This window comes from Carcharhinus amblyrhynchos, chromosome 27 (genome assembly GCF_965287045.1).
Source record: "Carcharhinus amblyrhynchos chromosome 27, sCarAmb.v2.hapA, whole genome shotgun sequence".
Taxonomy (NCBI): domain Eukaryota; kingdom Metazoa; phylum Chordata; class Chondrichthyes; order Carcharhiniformes; family Carcharhinidae; genus Carcharhinus; species Carcharhinus amblyrhynchos.
Window position 1 is genome coordinate 19586434 of NC_137350.1, and position 8378 is coordinate 19594811.

Below are 8378 nucleotides of genomic sequence, written 5' to 3' on the forward strand. Positions count from 1 at the left end.
CTCTGAAAGAACCAAACGCGTGACAGTGGCTCCTCTTTGAAGTACAGCTTATGTAGGGAAATAAAGGGGTTGTGTTTTGCTCATCCAAGCAATATGAAGGCAAATGATTTCTTGGAGAACAGAGGGCCAGAGAACACAGTATGTGTGTGAGCGTGCGTGCGTGCGTGTGTGTATATATTGTTAAATTAGTTGTAAATAGTGCATATGTATTATGTTTCATTATTCTAAGTAAAACAGTGATAACGCGTTCGAAGCATCCTATACCCACCCAATTCGGATATACCTGGCTATTCAATTTAATAGTACCTTCCTCAGGATTATAGAAACCGGAGTGTGTTAGCATTTTTTTAAAGGAAAAAGCAATGCCGACTTACTGTGGATTCAACTGTAATTATGTGTAAAGGAAAGACGCGATGACTGCATGTAATTGATCAAACTATTCCATTCATTTCACCTCCCTTCACAATTTCTAGCTTAAATTTCCTCTTTTGGGGGGGGGGGGTCGAGCATAGATACGAAGCTTAATAGATTTTTAAAAATATATATTAAAAAATGTATGCGGTCATGTTAAAAAGTGGAGGAAACGTGACTTTTTCTTGCATGACCACATTTTGATTTGCCAATAATTGGTGAATTTTTGGAAATGTTGTTATTCGTCTTTTATGATTAAAAAAAACCCCTGGACTTTTAAAATTCAGCTGTGGTTTCCAGTGTGGGTAAGCGAAGGCCTTACCTTTGTATCTATCTCAAGTGATCTGGGATTTCCTGAATATGGAGTATAAACTTTAGTTGGACCAAGAGTTGGATGGCAATTTTCCTACGCTCTTCCCTTTCTAACCAAACGGAAGAGCTGACGGTATTAGCGTTATGCTGAGGCAAATTAGTTACTGAAAAAAAACCCCTAAAGATACCTGTTTCTGGGGCTGGCGGAGGTGGTGGTGGTTCAGCCAAGCTGAATCTATTTTCTATTTAATAGTAAGCATATAATGACATATGCCATTGAGATACTAAACTGAGAGAGAGAAGGGGCAAAAAATGAAAGTTAGTACCTGTCACAAGGGAAATAATTGTAGGTAATAACTTGTCTTATCAATGTGCAGTGTATGTATTGTCTGCTACAGCTTCCGGCTGCTGTACATCATTCGATCCAAACTGTGGCCAATCGATTTGCTCACCGACTAACAGTGTACATTTTTTAACTTGTAGCTTTAATTGCATCTTTGGACATTAGTATTTTATTTTGCCTTTCATTTCGATCAGCCCGCCAACCTTTGCACCTAAATGACATTTATGTAGTTATCTTTATTTTAACCCCTGCCTTCCTTTAAAAATGATAATAAAATGGTGGCAACACAATACATCAAATCAACATTTTGTGCGCCTTTTACCGCCTGTAGTACGTCACTGGAGGCCGATCCCAAATCTGTGCTAGTTCAGTTCCATGTGGGAAATAACACGTTTTATATTGGCTTCCCCCTTACATGTTACTCAACACATGCTATCATGTATTCCTTTGCTGAATATTAATGAATAGCTTCAGTGAGCCTGTGGTTACCCAAGCAAACAGATAAACCAGCCGTACGAAAGGAGATTGATTAAGTTATAATATGTGCTGATTGTCAGTCGGGACTGACGGCCTTTCAGCCTTTAGCCGGGGGAAATCTGTGCTCGACGATTCCTTCAAAAAAAACATGGAAGAGAATAAATCTATATCCCTTGTTCAAAGGTCTGACAGATACACCTGTATCTAACATTCGCAATTAAGAAACGCATTACTTACCACGTGTGTCCACTTGTCACATTTCAGAAACTACAACACGTATTGAAATCCATGGTAAGCGCTCCCAATTTTTTGTCAAAGTCAGTCTACAAGACAAGATAGTGGTGTTTACAGATTTTAATGCATAATAGCTCGCATGTCAAGCCTCCTCCCGTAACATCTGCACTGGAAGCCGTGTGCAAAGCCCACTTCTCTGCTATTTTAAGATTTTTTTATGCCTGTGTGAAAGGGGCTGTAATTAGAGCAATTTTGACTGTAGCTCCCTGAATAAAGCGCTTTCCATCAAGATAATTACCCGCAATTTTCAGTCGCCTAAATGCACTGCTTAATATGTAACAATTCCGAGTGGAAAAAACGCGAAAAATCAGGCAGATGCACCCGCTGCAGTTTGGCTGCACAGATTTCGAGTTGTTATTACCTAAATTACTTGCAGGTGTATATTGTAATCAGCAAAAAAACATTGATAAAAGAAAGAAACATGCTTTGGATCGATGGTTAAAAAGCAAAGCAGGAAATCTGCATGACAAATGGTGCGGCGGTAATCCTTTATCCTACCACTGAACGGAGTATGCAATTGTCTGTTTGAGTGTAATAGGCAGTTTGTCTAAGTATGGGCAACGTATTGCAGACAATTGGATAGAAAACTGCCGAATGTTTCACTGTTTGCTGTTAACTCCTCACTTTCGGGGGAGGGGGCGAGGGTTGGAAACGCCAAATCTACCAGCCATACCACCACCCATCTACATACGGAATGCTACAAAGGTAAAATGACCCCAAATGACACTGGGTCATTGTTGGTTGAGGTACAATATGTTTAGTTACCCCCCCCCCACCACCCCCCACCCCCCACGCTTCACCACCCTCTCCTCCCCAGGAGAAAGATTTGACTTGATCCTCGCCAGTGGGGTGCATCTACATTTGTAAGAAGCCAGCTGATATGTTCCCCTTTTTAGTTTATTGTGACACTTCCACTCTCAAAATGCTTCAAATCTTATACCCCCCCCCCGCCCTCACCCCCCCCCCCCACACACACATACACACACACCACTTCTTAAACGTTAGCATACATTGTCAAGTGACCTAACTGTTGAGTTCAGTTTAGTCCACCCACTTACAGCAGCAAGCCTGTAAGTAATTTTCATATGCTGGAAGAGCCAGAAAATAATCTATCAACCAGCCTGTCTAATAAAGAGGGGTGGGTGGGTGGGGAGAGGGGAGGGGAAGGTGGGGTGAGGGGGCATAGAGACAGAGAGAGAGAGATCATTCTCCTGCACCAATTTCGCCTGTAGGATAATGGGGGAATGGAACACACTAGGAAGCCATAAGTGGGTGTAGATTTTTTTAAAAACTTGCATCTTGACTGATGTTGTGGAGGTAGTTCATTCGATTCCCCCCACCCCCGACCTCCTTCATTGACCCACCCCATGCACCACACATAGGCCATTGGAACAATTATTCAATATTCATGCTTAAAATTTGCAGTCAACGCGCCCGAACGGATCGCCCATCGATACAGAAAACATGTATGACTAATAACAGACGGAATCGGGTTGCCAAACGTTAAAAGAACGCCTTGCAGGCAAAGAAGAAACATACCACATACAACCACATGGGTGAGCAGAACACACACTGGTCCCACAGAGAGAAACTTAAAATATGTCGCTTTGCAATATTTCATCCCTCTATCTTTCCCCCTTGACCGACATTCAATATATACATATAGGGCATAATATTTCTGAAGCCTAATATTGGTTATAGAGAAGGCGGTGGCTTACCTGTGGGTATTTTACTCAAGAAAGTATTTTGCAGCCTGCAAAAAGAAAGGAAATTTGTCAGCCTTTCTCTCTCTCTCTTCTTTCCCTGAAATACATGCAGCAAAAAAAAGGCAGGAATTGGTGCTGACAAGCGCCCGGTGTTGCTAGCTCTGGTTAAAGCTCCAAGTGTGAATTAATTCTGCTATCAGCGTCCTCTTTATATTCGCAGCCCAATTAGCCTTTATTACTGGCCATGTTTACTCATCGAGAGATGGGATAAAATGTGTTGAATAGAGAAATTGCTCATCTTTGCAAATTATAGGTAATTTTATAGCTTGAGATTATAATAATAGTAGTCCAATCTGGGCAGCCTACGTATAGTCTTCCAAACAGCATAATTACTGGAAAGGTTTAGGAACTCCGGAGTACTGAATTCATTATTTACACTTCTCTTTGACGAACTTGGGGCTGTTCGATGAATACAAATCGTACAGATATAATTACAGTTCGGATTATTTTTTTATTATTATGAGCCTCTGGGACACATTTCTCCACTAAATCTAGGAAGGATACTGCTTGTCCACAGTCAGCAGCCGAGATCAGACTGGGCTTTTTTTTCCTCTCCCTCCTTTTCTCTTTGACTGCTGTGTGTGTGTGAAGAAAGAGGCAGGAGAGGTGGGGAAACTAGCCCTTTGAGGTGAGGACAAAAGTTGGAATACTGTAATCGCTAAACAAGAAAAAAAATAGTTGCAAGGTCATCTTGAAATGTGAATGAAATTCTGCTGTTCGCTTTGATGGTCGAACCGATGGGGATTTTTAAACGGACGGATCTGAGCCATTTCCTCTACCCTCTTCTCCCGCCCTCTCCCCCAACCCCCACTGACTGTAGCCTCGGGAGAGGGGACCCCAGGCTTGCAGCTCCCCGACCTGAGTGGCACAGTTTGTTCAATTGGCAAAGAACGCTTGGAAGGGGATTCGTTTTAACTCTCCGCCGACTGCACTGCGCAGCATTCTGCCATCAGGGTCCTGGATTCTCAGCTCTCCCGAGTCACTGAAGGGGGATTCATGACTGTTCCACAGTTCCCAAGCTGCGGGATATCATTGAATGCAACCGATGCCCTCCAGTCCGCAAAGGGTTACCCTTAAATATTGCTTTTCGGGAGGCTGTTACATGCCCAGTGTTATGTAATGGTTTCAAAACCATGTTATGTGCCATCTCTTTCTCATTTGGAGTGCTGTGATGTTACTGAAAGTGGTCTTATCCTCACAACTGTCGGCGTACAACACAAATGTTATCGTTTTATTTTTGAAACAGTATTTACGATATTATTAGACACATTGGAACAATGAAAGTGCATTTTAATTACTCCCCCTCCCAACAACACCGACCCCGCACCAGTTTCACTTTCTTTCTGTCAATGGGCGGGCTATTTTTAAATCGCAAGCTTTGACTAAAGTATTTGCGCGCTTTTCTTTGTATGGCAAGGCGTCCTTCTTTGAAGCAGCCTTATTTTTATCTTTGTCATCCTTCCCGACACGATTGCAGTCCACTGCTCCCTCTACCTGTGTCACGTAATATACCAGGGGTTAGACACTTTAACATTTCAATCAGTTTTAAACGATTTTTGTTTCACTGAAAACTCGACACTATTTAATTACAACCACTAAACACAATGTAGGTTTGGGCGAAACGCGTGCGCGCTGTTGTGAAGCATTATGCTGTTGTGTGTGTGTGATTGGGACATATTTCATATTCACCGTATTTGTATACTTCGCTACCGAAAGGAAACAGCTTCCCAAGGAAGCCACATTGTAAATAATAGATTTAAGATTGGTAATTTGAAATCTTTCCTTTCAAATGGAAAATTTCACGCAAAAATAATCTAACATCCCACCACTAAATAGCTAATGAAATTACAACCAGTTCATCTGTGGAAATGGGGGTCAGAGATTAATCTTTTCGCTGAATTTTATGCACAGCTTTTCCCTGTTTGTGATACTGAGGCGGCTCTTAGCTCTAAAACCACAATGCGAGCCTAATCTTAACAAACTGTCCATCGTGCTTGTAGAACCCCCAGAAATCATTTTGTAGAAATCGGGCTACATTTACAAAGCAACAGCTGTTTATTGTCAACTGGACACAGACAGCGCTGAGGGATCCTGTTTTAGTCAAGGTGGGATTGCTGCCTCCTTGTTAGCTAAAACGTATCATACAGTAAGCTTGCATTGAGCATAATAATAAAGTCACTTCCCATCCTGCCCTCTGTGGTCTTCCTTTGGGTTAACTTTCCACGGTCTGCAAAGCCAAGCAAGTGCATGGGATTGAAATGAAAGAAATATGGTGCTGACTTCTCTAAGAAATTCATCGAAAATGTTGCATGGGTGGCGACTTGGCGATAGCTCACTGTTCGATTATCAGAGCAAAATAATTTGAGTTCGTGCCATTTTTTGCAGATTGCCATGCCCTCTGCACAAAATTCTGGACAGTCATTAACGTTGCATTCTAGCCGAGATTAATCTTGACATATTATATCCATTGCAGCCATAATAATCTGATTTCTACCTGCAAGTTGCACACATTTACCCACACATATTTACAATCAATGTAAGTGGCACAATTGTTCATTGATATAATGCGAAATGACCATTTATTCGAACACTTCTAAAGCGTGTCGCGTGTACCTGACTGGGAAATTGTGTGCTCACGGGAAAGGTGTGTATACATGATTCATCGCCGAGTCCGCAATGTAGATATCGGGATATTGTGACAATCTGTGATATGATCTGCGATAATTGATAATGTTTTCAACCAATACGTCTGTATAGTTCCCACGGATGATTGGAAAATGAGCATCGTATTGCTGCAGCCTGTGCAGGCTTTGGAAGCATTTGATTTTGATTTGATTTATTATTGTCACATGTATTAGTATACAGTGAGCTCTACAAGCACTATCCTTGCATATGGTCCCCCCGGTAAAATGTCATTCCTTTTTGCCCTTGGAAAACCCCCTGTTCCACCTGATTTTTACAGGCGTCATTACCAATTGAAACGGAGGTTAAACAGTGGTCCGATCTTCTCCCCCCATGCCCCCTCCCCAACCCCCGGACTGGTGATTCAAGAGTTGGCGCAATTGTTGTGGTTATGGAAATGGTCATTACAGAGAGCGTAGCCATCCATTAATAACCACAGTCCCAATGACAGGGACATCGGTGTTTAACGCGCTTGCCTCTTCTCATTTTGTTAATTTCTGCAACGTTCTTCTCCTGTCTTTAATCGCGGGCTTTGAGTTTCAGCGACTGATCACCACGGCGTATATTTTGCAACATGACACAGGCGTTCCCCTCAGTGGCAACGCGGAGACCACTTTTCGGATTTCGTCATGTCATTTTAATTACTACCTAAGATATTTCCTAATGCCTGTTACTCAGCCTTATTTATTGCTCGCGCCATTATGTACACAAGTGGAGAAAAATAACCCTGACTCAGTGTTGTGGCAAGTGGCACGGGTTTACTCCCGATGTGCAGTTAGGCTTGTATGTTTGAACAAACGACACGGATGCCCAAGTTAAGAACATTGAGGAGACTAACTGTCCATCTTTATACATAGGTGTGCAAATCAGTGCAACTATATCCAGAATTGTGTAAAATGAACCACCCATAGATCTGTTGATAATGCACTGTCCAAAGCTTTCACAAGAAATAAATCCGCAATATTATATAACGTGTTAAAAATATGTACCCTACTGGCATTGAAAGCAATGTCATTCATTTCCCCACGTGTACAATTATTCACATTTTCTGCTTTCCCCATCGAGCTCGAACCGTAAGAATTAAGAATATTCAGGAGAAAACGCATTTGTTATCAGTTGCGACCATTGGGGCCGTAAGATCCACATGGATTCACACCTCAACCGGTGAACGAATTGGCCGAGCCCGCTTTAAGTTATTACCCGAGGCTACAGAAATGTATTTTCCAAAATGAATGTTAGTTTGTGGCAGTAGACTGGACAGGACAAAGGGAGGAATGGACTAGTAGCGTTTATCAATGGGAAATCTTTTCCTTTCCAAAGTTACTTCCAAACCTAAATCTGCCCCCCTCCCCCCTCACCTCTCATTCACACTCCTCCACCTGGTGTACAGGTCCTTCACATTGTACATGCCGGGCCGTACTGGAGTGAGGAGGGGTTGAGTTCGGTAAGAACAGGGTTAATTCAGGCAGCTCTTGTTGCAGTCAGCCTGGCAATTGCAACAGCTTTGATGCACTTGCTGGTATGTGAGCTTTAGCACGATATTAACCCCAGGCGATGGAGCAGTTTTTTTCTGGCAGTCGTGCCTAATAAAATCCTGCTCCACGCAACTCAGTGTCTCCAGAATGTCTGCCTGGCTGTCGCCTACAGAGCTTTTGCACGCAGCCCTCAAACCAAACTGCCTTTAATAGCAGGAGATGGGTGTATGCTTAACTATTTACTATCCACACGCTGCCCTTGTGTGGAGTTCTTATTTGTGTTTTAATATTTCACCCTATTTCGCCATTTCACCCAACCTTTTTTGAGGAAATGTGTATCGGTGAACTCCCCCCTCCTACATCTCACTAAGGAAACCCTTCAATTACAGTGAAATGCCCAGTGTTACACTGGGTCGCCATCATGTTTGACTTTCACAGTGCGGGAATGGGAAATAAATGTCCAAGTTGTATACTGATTAAAATGCAAAGTCCCTTGGAAATATTAATGTCTAATTGTCTTATCGTGGTTTTTATAGATTAGTCTCAAGAACACCACAGAAATACTAGTGTCCAAAGAATAAAGAGTCTAGTCCCAAATAAGCCATCTTGTTAAACAGA

At 42.3% G+C, this 8378-nt stretch overlaps 1 long non-coding RNA gene across 1 annotated transcript in view; it reads right to left on the reverse strand.

The window, feature by feature from the left end:
- Positions 1 to 1932, reverse strand: part of LOC145359188 (uncharacterized) — a 28881-nt gene extending 26949 nt beyond the window's left edge. Inside the window, exon 1 of the long non-coding RNA XR_013889555.1 lies at positions 1781 to 1932. This is a non-coding gene — a long non-coding RNA (uncharacterized LOC145359188). The remainder of the gene's footprint in view (positions 1 to 1780) is intronic.
- Positions 1933 to 8378: the final 6446 nt, after the last annotated feature.